This window comes from Castor canadensis, chromosome 5 (assembly GCF_047511655.1).
Source record: "Castor canadensis chromosome 5, mCasCan1.hap1v2, whole genome shotgun sequence".
Classification (NCBI taxonomy): Eukaryota; Metazoa; Chordata; class Mammalia; order Rodentia; family Castoridae; genus Castor; species Castor canadensis.
In genome coordinates, this window is record NC_133390.1 from 92,341,166 (window position 1) to 92,357,052 (window position 15,887).

Genomic DNA, 15,887 nt, shown 5'->3' on the forward strand with positions numbered 1-15,887 from the left:
GGCCATCTAGACAAAAGATCAATAAAGACACTTCAGAGTTACTCCACATATTAGACCAAGTAGACATGGTTGATATTTACAGAGTATTTCACCCAACAAGTGGCAATACACATTCTTTTCTGCAGCTCATGGAACTTTCTCCAAAATAGATCATATTTTAGGATACAAACCAAGTCTCAACAAATTTAAGAAAATTGAAATAACCCCCTGCATTATATCAGATCACAGTGGAATAAAACTAGACCTCAACAACAAAAGAAACCCTGGAAAATATTCAAACACATGGAAACTGCTGAAAACCAATGGGTAACCAAAGTAATAAAGGAAGAAATCAAAAAGTTCCTAGAATCCAATGAAAGTAAAAATACAGCTTACCAGAATTTGTGAGACACAGCAAAGGCCATGCTAAGGGAAAGTTTATAGATATAAGTTCCTACATTAAAAAAACCCCAGAGACCTCTCAAATAAGCAATCTAATGACTCACCTTAAGGTCCTAGGAAAACAAAAACAAACAAAACCCCAAACCAGCAGATGGAGAGAAATAATAAAAATCAGGGTTGAGATTAATGAGATTAAAACCAAATAAACTGTACAAAGAATCAATGAAACAAAAAATTGGTTCTTTGAAAAAATTAACAAGATTGACAAACCCTTAGCCAAAATGACACAATGGAGGATGGAGAAGACCCAAATAAATAAAATCAGAGGTGAAAAAGGGTACATAACCACAAATACAATGAAATCCAGAGAATCATTAGAAAGTACTTTAAAACTTATATTCAAGTAAACTGGAAAAATCTAGATGAAATGGATAAATTCCTAGATGCATATAATGAATCAAAATTGAATCAAGAAGATATTAAATACCTAAATAGTCTTATTACATGCAATGAAATTGAAGCAGTAATAAAGAGTCTCCCTGTAAAGAAGATCCCAGGGCCTGCATGGCCAAATTTTACCAAACCATTAAAGAAGAACTAACACCAATTCCCCTCAAACTTTTCCAGGAAATAAAAAGGGAAGGAACACTACCAAACTCAGTCTATGAAACCAGAGTTACACTCATTCTGAAATCCAATAAAGATACAACCAGAAAACAGAATTATAGACCAATATCTTTAACGAATATAGATGCAAAATTCTCAACAAAATACTGGCAAACAGAATTTAATAACACATCAAAAAGATCATATGCCACGACCAGGTCAGTTTCATTGATACAAGGATGGTTCAACATACATAAATCCATAAACATAATACAGCACATACATCAACACAGGACAAAAACTACACAATCCTCTCAATAGACACAGAGAAAGCCTTTGACAAAATCCAACACCCTTTCATGATAAAAGATTGGAAAAAACAAAAAATAGAAGGAATGTTCTTCAGCATAATAAAGACTGTATATGACAAACCTAGAGCCAATGTCATAATAAATGGAGAACAACTGAACCTAGTCCCCCTAAAGTTAGAAATGAGACAGGGCTATCCACTTTCTCCACTCCTATTCACTACAGCTTTGGAATTCCTAGACAGAACAATAAGAGAAGAGTAAGAAATAAAAGGAATTCAAGTAGGGAAGGAAGAATTCAAACTATTCCTATTTGTAGATTACATGAGCCTGTACCTAACAGACCCCCAAAACTCTACCAAAAAGCTACTAGAAGTCATAAGCTTTTTCAACAAAGAAGCAGGATACAAAATTAACATACAGAAATCAGTAGCTTCTCTATATACCAACAGCACATAGACTGAGAAAGAATTCAGGGAAACAATCCCATTTACAACAGCCTCAAAAGCAGCAAAGTTCCTTGGAATAAATTTTACTGAAGAAACCAAAGACCCTTTTAATAAAAATTATAAACCACTGAAGATAGAAATCATAGAAGACATCAGAAGATGGAAAGACATTCCATACTCATGGATCGGTAGAATGAACATTGTAAAAATAGCCAGACTACCAAAAGCAATCTACATGTTCATTGCAATCCCTATCAAAATTCCAATGACATTCTGCACAGAAATGGAAAAAAAAATTATAAAATACATATGGAAACACAAAAGACCTCAAATAGCCAAAGTAATTCTGAGCAATAAGTCCAATGCTGGCTGCTTCATAATACCTGATTTCACTGGGTGCATGAATTAAACAGAGAATTCTCAAAGGAAGAGGTATAAGTGACCAGTAAATACATGAAGTGTTCAACTTCCCTGGTAATAAGGCACAGAAGGTGAAAAATCATATGTTATCCCTCATATGCAGACTTTATGACTAAAACAAATGTAGTAATATTATTGGACATGGGTCACACACTAAGGGGAGAACATGTACAGGAGGAATAAGGAAAGGGAAGGAAACTTAAAACTTGAAAATGTTTGATGTGTCCACTGTAGAGGAGCGAATTAAATAATCTTAAACTGGCAGAGGCCAGTATGGGAAGGTGACTGGGAAGTAATGAAGAGGTCTGGTAGAGATGAACCAATTCAGGTTGTAATACACACGTGCATGGAAGCAATGCTAGGAATCTCTCTGCATAGCTGTCCTTATCTCAAACTAGCAAAAACACTATGCTTTCTTATTATTGCTTATGTCTTCTCTTCAACAAAATTGGAGAAGAGGGCAGAACAGCTTCTTCCTGGAAGAGAAAGAGATGGGGGGAGAGAGAGAGGACAAGAGGCAGGGGGGAGAGATGGCCCAAACAATGTATGCACATATGAATAAATGAATAAATCAACCAACCAACCAACCAAACAAACAAAAACCTCCTTGGTTATAAAAGAGATGCAAATCAAAATTATACTTAGATATCATCTCACCACAGTTAGAATGGCCACAATTAAGGGTAATAACAACAAGTGCTGGCAAGGATGTGGCAAAACAGGAACTTTTATACATTGCTGGTAGGAATGCAAATTAGTACAACCACTATGGAAAGCAGTATGGATATTCCTCAAAATTTAGAGATGGCACTGCCATATGATTCAGTGATACTATCCTGGGCATTTACTGAGAAGGATGTAAGACAGGATTCAGTAGAGACACCTGTGCACCAATGTTCATCGTAGCACTGTTCACAATAGCCAAACTCTGGAAACAACCCAGATGCCCTACAACTGATGAATGAATCATGAAATTGTGGTATATATACACTATGGAGTATTAGCCACAAGGAATAATGACATGGGGTTGAAAGGTAAATGGATGCAATTGGAGGACATCATGTTAAGTGAAGTTAGCTTGGCTTAGAAACACAAAAGATACATGTTTTCTCTCATACATGGAAGATAGATCCAAAGATTAACATACACACAAAAACAAGTATGATCATATACAATCCCAGATGTAGAACATGTTTTTAACAGTAGAACTACTCTATGGAACTTGGAGAAAGAGGGAAAGAAAAGAGAATAATAGAACATCTGTACTACAGCATACCATAAGATGTGAAGTAGAGGACATAAGGATGTGTATTGAAAACTTGAAAAAAGGGGGTGGGGAGACAAAGGGGTAAGGGAAAGCAATAGGAGCAATTAAACAGCCCAAAGTAAAGCACATCCACAGTGGGCATACATTGAGACACCCCTTCGAATGACAACTTAGATATTAATAATGAAAATCAGGGCTGTAAAACAGGCACAGTATGTACAGGGGCCCAGGTACTAGTGGGAGCAGGGAGAGTGAAGGACCTGAGATTAAGGTGATGGTATATGGTTGATGGACTTCATATACCTGTTTGAAACAGAACTAAAAAACCTCTTGCAATTGCTTTAAGTGGGGTGGGAGGGAGCTGAGGGGGGGAGAAGATAGAGGTAATGTAAATAATGTACAATATAAGCTCAATTGGAATTGTCACTACAAATCCCTTCCCCACCCCAGTATAATGAATATATCCTAATAAAAATTTACATAAAAAAATGCTAGCAGCTGCCAGAACAAGGAACTGATTCTGCCCTGTTAGAATCTCCAGATGGAATAGGGAAGCCAGGGATACTGATTTCTGAGGTCTGATCTCCAGAACGGTGGGAGAAGTAACTTCTGTTGTTGTTTTTTTTTTTTAAGACAAAATTTTATTTATTTATTTATTTTTATTTTTTTTTTCATTTTTCTTTTATTATTCATATGTGCATACAAGGCTTGGTTCATTTCTCCCCCCTGCCCCCACCCCCTCCCTTACCACCCACTCCACCCCCTCCCGCTCCCCCCCTCAATACCCAGCAGAAACTATTTTGCCCTTATCTCTAATTTTGTTGTAGAGAGAGTATAAGCAATAATAGGAAGGAACAAGGGGTTTTGCTGGTTGAGATAAGGATAGCTATACAGGGCATTGACTCACATTGATTTCCTGTGCGTGGGTGTTACCTTCTAGGTTAATTCTTTTTGATCTAACCTTTTCTCTAGTTCCTGGTCCCCTTTTCCTATTGGCCTCAGTTGCTTTAAGGTATCTGCTTTAGTTTCTCTGCATTAAGGGCAACAAATGCTAGCTAGTTTTTTAGGTGTCTTACCTATCCTCACCCCTCCCTTGTGTGCTCTCGCTTTTATCATGTGCTCATAGTCCAATCCACTTGTTGTGTTTGCCCTTGATCTAATGTCCACATATGAGGGAGAACATACGATTTTTGGTCTTTTGAGCCAGGCTAACCTCACTCAGAATGATGTTCTCCAATTCCATCCATTTACCAGCGAATGATAACATTTCGTTCTTCTTCATGGCTGCATAAAATTCCATTGTGTATAGATACCACATTTTCTTAATCCATTCGTCAGTGCTGGGACATCTTGGCTGTTTCCATAACTTGGCTATTGTGAATAGTGCCGCAATAAACATGGATGTGCAGGTGCCTCTGGAGTAACAGTCTTTTGGGTATATCCCCAAGAGTGGTATTGCTGGATCAAATGGTAGATCGATGTCCAGCTTTTTAAGTAGCCTCCAAATTTTTTTCCAGAGTGGTTGTACTAGTCTACATTCCCACCAACAGTGTAAAAGGGTTCCTTTTTCCCCGCATCCTCGCCAACACCTGTTGTTGGTGGTGTTGCTGATGATGGCTATTCTAACAGGGGTGAGGTGGAATCTTAGTGTGGTTTTAATTTGCATTTCCTTTATTGCTAGAGATGGTGAGCATTTTTTCATGTGTTTTCTGGCCATTTGAATTTCTTCTTTTGAGAAAGTTCTGTTTAGTTCACATGCCCATTTCTTTATTGGTTCATTAGTTTTGGGAGAATTTAGTTTTTTAAGTTCCCTGTATATTCTGGTTATCAGTCCTTTGTCTGATGTATAATTGGCAAATATTTTCTCCCACTCTGTGGGTGTTCTCTTCAGTTTAGAGACCATTTCTTTTGATGAACAGAAGCTTTTTAGTTTTATGAGGTCCCATTTATCTATGCTATCTCTTAGTTGCTGTGCTGCTGGGGTTTCATTGAGAAAGTTCTTACCTATACCTACTAACTCCAGAGTATTTCCTACTCTTTCTTGTATCAACTTAAGAGTTTGGGGTCTGATATTAAGATCCTTGATCCATTTTGAGTTAATCTTGGTATAGGGTGATATACATGGATCTAGTTTCAGTTTTTTGCAGACTGCTAACCAGTTTTCCCAGCAGTTTTTGTTGAAGAGGCTGCTATTTCTCCATCGGATATTTTTAGCTCCTTTGTCAAAGATAAGTTGCTCATAGTTGTGTGGCTTCATATCTGGATCCTCTATTCTGTTCCACTGGTCTTCATGTCTGTTTTTGTGCCAGTACCATGCTGTTTTTATTGTTATTGCTTTGTAATATAGTTTGAAGTCAGGTATTGTGATACCTCCTGCATTGTTCTTTTGACTGAGTATTGCCTTGGCTATTCGTGGCCTCTTGTGTTCCCATATAAATTTCACAGTAGATTTTTCAATCTCTTTAATGAATGTCATTGGAATTTTGATGGGAATTGCATTAAACATGTAGATTACTTTGGGGAGTATCGACATTTTTACTATGTTGATTCTACCAATCCATGAGCATGGGAGATCTCTCCACTTTCTATAGTCTTCCTCAATCTCTTTCTTCAGAAGTGTATAGTTTTCCTTGTAGAGGTCTTTCACATCTTTTGTTAGGTTTACACCTAGGTATTTGATTTTTTTTGAGGCTATTGTAAATGGAATTGTTTTCATACATTCTTTTTCTGTTTGCTCATTGTTAGTGTATAGAAATGCTAATGATTTTTCTATGTTGATTTTATATCCTGCTACTTTGCTATAGCTATTGATGATGTCTAGAAGCTTCTGAGTAGAGTTTTTTGGGTCTTTAAGGTATAGGATCATGTCATCTGCAAATAGGGATATTTTGACAGTTTCTTTACCTATTTGTATTCCTTTTATTCCTTCTTCTTGCCTAATTGCTCTGGCTAGGAATTCCAGTACTATGTTGAATAGGAGTGGAGATAGTGGGCATCCTTGTCTGGTTCCTGATTTTAGAGGGAACGGTTTTAATTTTTCTCCGTTAAGTATAATGCTGGCTGTAGGTTTGTCACATATAGCTTTTATAATGTTGAGGAACTTTCCCTCTATTCCTAGTTTTCTTAGAGCTTTTATCATGAAATGATGTTGGATCTTATCAAAGGCTTTTTCTGCATCTATTGAGATGATCAAGTGGTTTTTGTCTTTGCTTCTGTTAATGTGGTTTATTATGTTTATTGATTTTCGTATGTTGAACCACCCCTGCATCCCTGGGATGAAGCCTACTTGGTCGTGGTGAATAATCTTTTTGATGTGTTGCTGAATTCGATTTGCCATTATTTTGTTGAGGATTTTTGCATCAATGTTCATTAAGGAGATTGGCCTATAGTTCTCCTTTTTGGAGGTGTCTTTGCCTGGTTTTGGGATAAGTGTAATACTGGCTTCATAAAATGTGTTTGGCAGTTTTCCTTCCCTTTCTATTTCATGGAACAGTTTAAGGAGGGTTGGTATCAGTTCTTCTTTAAAGGTCTGATAGAATTCAGCAGAGAATCCATCAGGTCCTGGACTTTTCTTTTTGGGGAGACTCTTGATTGCTGCTTCAATTTCATTTTGTGTTATAGGTCTATTCAGGTGATTAATTTCCTCTTGGTTCAGTTTTGGATGATCATATGTATCTAGAAATCTGTCCATTTCTTTTAGATTTTCAAATTTATTTGAATATAGGTTCTCAAAGTAGTCTCTGATGATTTCCTGGACTTCCATAGTGTTTGTTGTTATCTCCCCTTTTGCATTCCTGATTCTACTAATTTGGGTTTTTTCTCTCCTCATTTTAGTCAGGTTTGCCAGGGGTCTATCGATCTTGTTTATTTTTTCAAAGAACCAACTTTTTGTTTCATTAATTCTTTGTATGGTTTTTTTGGTTTCTATTTCGTTGATTTCAGCTCTTATTTTTATTATTTCTCTCCTTCTATTTGTTTTGGGATTTGCTTGTTCTTGTTTTTCTAGGAGTTTGAGATGTATCATTAGGTCATTGATTTTGGATCTTTCAATCTTTTTAATATATGCACTCATGGCTATAAACTTTCCTCTCAAGACTGCCTTAGCTGTGTCCCATAGGTTCCGGTAGGTTGTGTTTTCATTTTCATTGACTTCTAGGAACTTTTTAATTTCCTCTTTTATTTCATTAAGTAATGAGTTATTTAGTTTCCAGCTGTTTGCATGTTTTTTGTCTTTACTTTTGTTGTTGAGTTCTACTTTTACTGCATTGTGGTCAGATAGTATGCATGGTATTATTTCTATTTTCTTATATTTGCTGAGGCTTGCTTTGTGCCCTAGGATATGATCTATTTTGGAGAAGGTTCCATGGGCTGCTGAGAAGAATGTATATTGTGTAGAGGTTGGATGAAATGTTCTGTAGACATCTACTAGGTCCACTTGATCTATTGCATATTTTAGATCTTGGATTTCTTTATTGAGTTTTTGTTTGGATGACCTATCTATTGATGATAATGGAGTGTTAAAGTCTCCCACAACCACTGTGTTGGCGTTTATATATGCTTTTAGGTCTTTTAGGGTATGTTTGATGAAATTGGGTGCGTTGACATTGGGTGCGTACAGATTGATGATTATTATTTCCTTTTGGTCTATTTCCCCTTTTATTAGTATGGAATGTCCTTCTTTGTCTCGTTTGATCAATGTAGGTTTGAAGTCTACTTTGTCAGAGATAAGTATTGCTACTCCTGCTTGTTTTCGGGGGCCATTGTCTTGGTAAATCTTCTTCCAGCCTTTCATCCTAAGCATATGCTTATTTCTGTTGGTGAGATGAGTCTCCTGTAAGCAACAAATTGTTGGATCTTCTTTTTTAATCCATTTTGTCAAACGGTGTCTTTTGATGGGTGAATTAAGTCCATTAACATTAAGTGTTAGTACTGATAGGTATGTGGTGATTCCTGCCATTTAATTATCTTAGTTGTTTGAAAGTTTGATTGTGTGTACCTAACTTGATGTTACTCTCTACTGTCTTGCTTTTTCTTATCCTGTGGTTTGGTGCTGCCTGCCTTTTCATGGTTAAGTTGGGTGTCACTTTCTGTGTGCAGGATCCCTTGCAGAATCTTTTGTAATGGTGGCTTTGTGGTCGCATATTGTTTTAGTTTCTGCTTATCATGGAAGACTTTTATTGCTCCATCTATTTTGAATGATAGCTTTGCTGGGTAGAGTATCCTGGGGTTGAAGTTATTTTCATTCAGTGCTCGGAAGATCTCACCCCACGCTCTTCTTGCTTTTAATGTTTCTGTTGAGAAGTCTGCTGTGATTTTGATGGGTTTACCTTTGTATGTTACTTGTTTTTTCTCTCTTGCAGCCTTCAATATTCTTTCCTTAGTTTCTGAACTTGTTGTTTTAATGGAGTAGTTCTATTTTGATCTGGTCTGTTTGGTGTCCTGGAGGCCTCTTGCATTTGTATGGGAATATCTTTCTCTAGATTTGGGAAATTTTCCGTTATTATTTTGTTGAATATATTACGCATTCCCTTCGCTTGCACCTCTTCTCCTTCTTCGATGCCCATGATTCTCAAGTTTGGTCTTTTGATGGAGTCGGTGAGTTCTTGCATTTTCTTTTCACAGGTCTTAAGTTGTTTAATTAATAGTTCTTCGGTTTTTCCTTTAATTACCATTTCATCTTCAAGTTCTGAGATTCTGTCTTCTGTTTGTTCTATGCTGCTGGATTGGCCTTCCGTTTTGTTTTGCAGTTCTGTTTCGTTCTTTTTTCTGAGGTTTTCCATATCCTGGCTGTTTTCTTCTTTATTGTTGTCTGTTTTTGTCCTGAGTTCATTTATCCATTTATTCATTGTGTTCTCTCTTTCACTTTGGTGTTTATACAGTGCTTCTATGGTTTCCTTTATTTCTTCTTTTGCTTTTTCAAATTCTCTATTTTTATTGTCTTGGAATTTCTTGAGTGTCTCCTGTACATTTTGGTTGACCCTATCCAGTATCATCTCTATAAAATTCTCATTGAGTACTTGTAGTATGTCTTCTTTTAAATTATTCTTGTAGGCTTCATTGGGTCCTTTGGCATAGTTTATCTTCATTTTGTTGGAGTCTGGCTCTGAGTTTCTGTTCTCTTCATTCCCCTCTGGTTCCTGTACTAATTTTTTGCTGTGGGGAAACTGGTTTCCTTGTTTTTTCTGTCTTCCCGTCATTGTCCTTGGTGTTGTTACTGTCCCTGTACTGTGTGTAATTAAGTATTTTCTAGCTTGTAATAATAACAATGGTAATATTGAGAATGGAAGAGTGAGCTGAGATGGAAAGCAAGAAGTTAAAGAAAAGGGGAAAACAAATATACAGACAAGAGGGAGAAAGCAGAACAAGGTATCAGACAAGAGAGTTTCAAAGGTATAAACAGGGAGTGTTAGTGTACTAATCGACAGTAAGCTGAACAGACAATAGAGAGACAGAGAGAGGATTGAAAATCAAAGATAAAAAAAATAAAAAATAAGTATATGAAAGTAATATCTATTTATAAAAATGAATTAAAATAAAATGGAAAATAGGAAATTAAAAAAAAAAAAAAACCAAAAAACTTCCAAGTTTATATGCAATGCAATTTCAGTCTTAATAATTTGGATGTCCGTCTTAATCTCCAGTCCTGGAGTTGGTGCCTCAGATGTTGTTCTGTAGTTGTCTCATCAAAGGGGATGCATAAAGTAGAACAAAACTACACTCACACACACACAGAAGAAAAAAAAAAAAAAAGCCCCACCAAGTGTCCCCAGTTCAAATGCAATACAGTTTCAGTAAGTTTTTCGGCTTGCAGGTGTAATTCGGTTGTTCTCTCATCAAAAGTAGGGAGAAAAAGAAAAAAAAGCTTCTGGAGACAGTTCTGAGAGTGGTATCTGCAACTGTGGTTTGCCTGCCTGCTGCTCTCAGCCTGTAGCTGGAGGCGTTATTTATGCAGATCTCTGGGGTGAGCTTAGCACTCACCTGGTCCCACAGGCTTTGTTTGCTCAGAGTTCTCCTGTGCGGCGGCCTCTGCTACAGGCTTTCCCCTTTCCAAGCACTGGGAAAGGTGCCACTGCCCCGCGTTGTCAGGCCTGCGTGTTTATTTACAGTTCACGTGGGAAGTGGGTCTTCCCTCCTCTCACAAGCGTCCCTGCTCCTGGTTGCTGGGCGCGCCCCGCTCCCGCCAGAGCCTCTCCGGCCCACCCGGCTCATTTATTTACAGTCCCGGGAAGGGTTCCCTTCCCCCAATCTTCAGCGCTCAGGGCGCCCCACCCTCTTTCCAGCGTGTCTTAACTGTTCTTATTGCTTAGTACTCAGTTTCTCTTTTTTTCCCGGGTGGAGGTCAGTCTGTCCAGGGGGCTATGCTGCTCTGGCCCAGGCTTGTCTGTGGGGCTACCGCGGTACCGCGAAGCTCACCTGGTCCGCGTCTTCCCAAGCCGTATGGGCGCCGGCCACTGGCGGCCCCGGGGGGCCTCCTTGGTTCTCCGTTTAACGTGAAGTGGAGATTCTCTGCGCCGGCTGGAGATGTGGAGGGGTCAAAGTTATGCCTTTTCTCGGTGATTATGCCTGCAAAGTGTGTCTCCAGCGTCTCTCCAAGATTTCACTATAGGAGGCTCGCTTTCTGCTTCCTACCTCTAGCCGCCATCTTGGAATTCCACTTCTGTTGTTTTAAGTTGCCAATTTTGTGGTAATTTGTTATGGTATCTCTAATACTAATACATCAAGCTTAGTTGGCACACTGTGTCTTACTGTTTTTAGAAAGGACTAGGCCTGGAAAACAGAAGTTATGTGATCTGATGCATCACTGTTCCTATTTCGTATTCCTTACAGGCTGGCATTGTTGCTCCTCTCAGTGCTTCATCATTCTTCTTTCTCTTGCAGATAGATGTTCTTTACCCAATTTGCTGGACTTCCCTGACAAGACTACCTGACTCCAAATGCACATGAATCTAGAAAGTTCAGTGACTGAATCTAATTGACCCATTTTCTCAATGTATCAATTCTAATTCCCTCAGGTAGAGAATGGGATTATCTCTGATCTGTCTTTAGCCAAGTTCTTTATGCATTAGATGTGTTTACTTTTTGTAATTGGCTGTGATGTGCGGTAGGGAGGCTTATATACTGGGAACATACTTGAGAGTACAATTCTGTTCATGGTATCTTTACTGGTGGGTATTTAAGAGAAGGTAAGCCTTGGCCAAGAAGACATCTCTAAAAGTGTTCACTTGTTGAAAAATTTAACCTAGTAAATATTAGTTTTCCAATGCTCATGAATATTTACTGCAGCAACCAAGATAAATTTTTTGGTCAAAATGAAAGATTTCAGATGGAAATTCCTTGATGATATTTTCCTTAGATGTTTAATGTCTGAAATTTTCTGAGCTGATGTTTAGACAATACTAATTTCTTTGATATATTCTTTGAATGTCAAATCAATCACAAAATCTTCCTTTTACAAAATTAAAATGGATTTCTTTGAAGTTTTTATTGGTCTGTTTTTTTCATTCTGCCATCCTCATTCACCCACTGAATATTATAATTTACTGAGAAATATATTACAAAGAGTCATGAATTTTTGCAGTTTGTGAACTGCATTTCCTTTGGCACAGTATTAATTTCTTTTCTTAGTAAATGTTCACTAAATGAAAGTTATTCCTGTTTGGGTTCTCCTTGTAATCTTTGCAGAGAAGTCCCATGTGCTGAGTGAACATGTTTGTGTAACTTCTGGTTATAGTTGCGAAATATAGCCAACCTTGTGACACACTGTGTCCTTCTGAACCGTTTTTTCCCTTGCCTTCCTTCATTTTGAACTTATACTTCTAAATAAAGTGCTAGCTTTTTAACTCTTCCCTTAGCAATCTCAGAATTTCCAGAGGACAAGACAATATACAATGCCTTTCTTATGATTAAAGAGAAATTATTACCTTGACTGTGTCTTTTGACAATAACCTATACTTCCTTTTTTGTACTTTCTTTTTGATATGTAAGCATTCAGTGGTGGATTTTTATGCTACAAATTAGGGACCAGGAACATCAGCACATAATTTAAATCACTTAGGTATACTCAATTGGGTTTTCTTCTATTTTCTCCTAGCTGAGAGAGAGAGAGAAAGAGAGAGAGAGTTAGAGACAGAGAGAGAGAGAGAGAGAGAGAGAGAGAGAGAGAGAGACAGAGACAGAGAAGAAAAAATAAAATAACAATAACAACAAAAAAGCTACTCTAGATTAGTGGAGGCTTGAATTTAATAGAGAAGGAACTCTAATCACTACATCATTATCTGTGAGCTGCCAGAGAGTCTAATTTTCTTGAGCATGGCCAGTCTTCCTGTGCTTGAAACTCTTGTATAATGCATTTGGCAGCCAGTTATTCCTACAGGAAATCATTGACATTAATCTGTGGTGGGGAAGGTTAAGGTTTGAGGATAGACCTTAGCATGGCTTGTTGCTGAGTTTTCTTTAAATAACTTCTACAAACCTGTGCAAAATGTGATACATATTATTATGTATAAGAAAATTTATAGAAAAGTATCATTGAGTGCTTATTTCTATGTACCACTCACTTTTACAGTGACTGAATTATTTCATATATTTGTGATTATTAGCTCTTTCATATGCCTTAATCTTAGAAATGTTTCTGTAAAGTCTTTTAAACCAGAACATAGTTAAGAAAACAGAGTTAATAGAGAAAATCATTCTGAGTGAGGTTAACTAGGCTCAGAAGACCAAAAATCATATGTTCTCCCTCATATGCCATCTTTAGATCTAGGGCAAATACAGCAATGTTGTAGGACTTGGGTTACATGACAAGGGGAGAACATAGACAGGAGGTATGAGGTTAGATAGAAAACACAAAACATGAAAGCATTTGATGTCCCCACTCCAGAGGAATTAATACAGAAACCTTAAAGTAACAGAGGTCAACACGAGAAAGGGATCAAGAACCAGTGTAAAGATCAGTTAGAGATGAATCAATCTGGGTTGTTACACATTTGTACATGAAAGCAATGCTAGGAATCTCTCTGTATAGCTGTCCTTATCTCAACTAGCAAAAATACTATGTCTTTCTTATTATTGCTATTTCTGCTCTTCAACGGAACTGGAAAAAAGCACAGGACAAGTTCTGCCTGGAAGCGAGAGGAGAGGGGGAGAGGGTGGAGGTGGGGCTGGGGGGAGAAATGACCCAAACAAGGTATGCACATATGCACATGTGAATAAATGAATAATAAAACAAAGAAAACATAGTTAAGCAAAAAATGATATAATTATTGTTGTACAACAAGAAGTAGACTAAAAGCTTGAATCTCTAATTTTCATTCTGACACGAATTTATTGCATAATTTTGGAAAATAATTTTCTTATGGTAACATGGGCATTGTATTACCTAATCTATTTTTTCACAGGTAAGTAAGTGTGAAGTTCAATGAGATAATGAATGTAGATGCTCTTTGAATCTTTAAAGATATTGGCCACATGCAGGATATTATAGAACCACAGAAGCAGGACACTGGAGATGAAAGAAACCTCAGAGACAACACATTTCAGTTGCTCTTATTCCTAGTATAGAGATGCACTGCTACATTACAATTATGAAGTGTAGGTCAAAAGACTATTGCTAACAATGATCAATAATTTCCATTACTACCCTCAAAGGAGTAACTACTATGTGCCTTTCTCTTTCACTGAAAATAATGGAAAAACTGGAAAAATATAGTAGTTTGGTATAGAAATAGCACAAATGACTACAAGAGTGCATGCCATGTTGGTAGGTAAATAAAGAATATGTCTAGCAGTAGATAGTGGATTTTTAAATTATAACACAGCAGGAATTGGTAATTAGTAAAGGAATTTTATATATATATATATATATATATATATATATATATATATATATATATTTCCTAAGTATTGAGAAATTAATCAACATTCTTGTAAATAGCCCATATTCAAAGTAAAAAACTAATTAGGGAAATTTTGGAACTATTTTGAACTGAGTAAAATAAAATATAGTATAGCAAAATCTGTAAAAGACAACTAAAAGGCTTATCCCATTTGACCATGAATGAAAAGAGCTAGGGTAACAAAGGAAACCCTGAAATCTGAAGAGAGAAAGAGAGAAAAGGAATAGAAAATCACAAAAGATGAAGGGATTCCAAGATGGCGGCTAGAGGGAGGAAGCAGAAAGCGAGCCTCCTATAGTGAAATCTTGGAGAGACGCTGGAGACACACTTTGCAGGCATAATCACCGAGAAAAGGCATAACTTTGACTCCTCCACATCTCCAGCCGGCGCAGAGAATCTCCACTTCACGTTAAACGGAGAACCGAGGAGGCCCCCGGGCCGCCAGTGGCCGGCGCCCAGACGGCTTGGGAAGACGCGGACCAGGTGAGCTTCGCGGTACCGCGGTTCCCCCACAGACAAGCCTGGGCCAGAGCAGCATAGCCCCCTGGACAGACTGACCTCCACCCGGGAAAAAAAGAGAAACTGAGTACTAAGCAGTAAGAACAGTTAAGACACGCTGGAAAGAGGATGGGGCGCCCTGAGCGCTGAAGATTGGGGGAAGGGAACCTTCCCGGGATTGTAAAGAAACGAGCCGGGCGGGCCGGAGAGGCTCTGGCGGGAGCGGGGCGCGCCAGCAACCAGGAGCGGGGACGCTTGTGAGAGGAGGGAAGACCCACTTCCCACGTGAACTGTAAATAAACACGCAGGCCTGACAACGCGGGGCAGTGTCGCCTTTCCCAGTGCTTGGAAAGGGAAAAGCCTGTGGCAGAGGCCCCCCCCCCACAGGAGAACTCTGAGCAAACAAAGCCTGTGGGACCAGGTGAGTGCTAAGCTCACCCCAGAGATCTGCATAAATAACGCCGCCAGCTACAGGCTGAGAGCAGCAGGCAGGCAAGCCACAGTTGCAGATACCACTCTCAGAACTGCCTCCAGACGCTTTTTTTTTTTTTTTTTTTTTTTTCTTTTTCTCCCTACCTTTGATGAGAGAACAACCGAATTACACCTGCAAGCTGAAAAACTTACTGAAACTGTATTGCATTTGAACTGGGGACACTTGGTGGGGCTTTTTTTTTTTCTTTCTTCTGTGTGTGTGTGAGTGTAGTTTTGTTCTACTTTATGCATCCCCTTTGATGAGACAACTACAGAACAACATCTGAGGCACCAACTCCAGGACTGGAGATTGAGATGGACATCCAAATTATTAAGACTGAAATTGCATTGCATATAAACTTGGAAGTTTTTTGGTTTTTTGGTTTTTTTTGTTTTTTTTTAATTTTCTATTTTCCATTTTATTTTAATTCATTTTATAAATAGATATTACTTTCATATACTTATTTTTTATTTTTTTTATCTTTGATTTTCAATCCTCTCTCTGTCACTCTATTGTCTGTTCAGCTTACTGTCGATTAGTACACTAACACTCCCTGTTTATACCTTTGAAACTCTCTTGTCTGATACCTTG

The 15,887-nt window shown here is 38.0% G+C and overlaps 1 long non-coding RNA gene across 1 annotated transcript in view; it reads left to right on the forward strand.

Moving 5' to 3' along the window:
- The window catches only part of LOC141423087 (uncharacterized), an 83,355-nt gene extending 71,651 nt beyond the window's left edge, over positions 1-11,704 (forward strand). The window contains exon 4 of the long non-coding RNA XR_012447742.1: positions 11,310-11,704. This is a non-coding gene — a long non-coding RNA (uncharacterized lncRNA). The remainder of the gene's footprint in view (positions 1-11,309) is intronic.
- Positions 11,705-15,887: the final 4,183 nt, after the last annotated feature.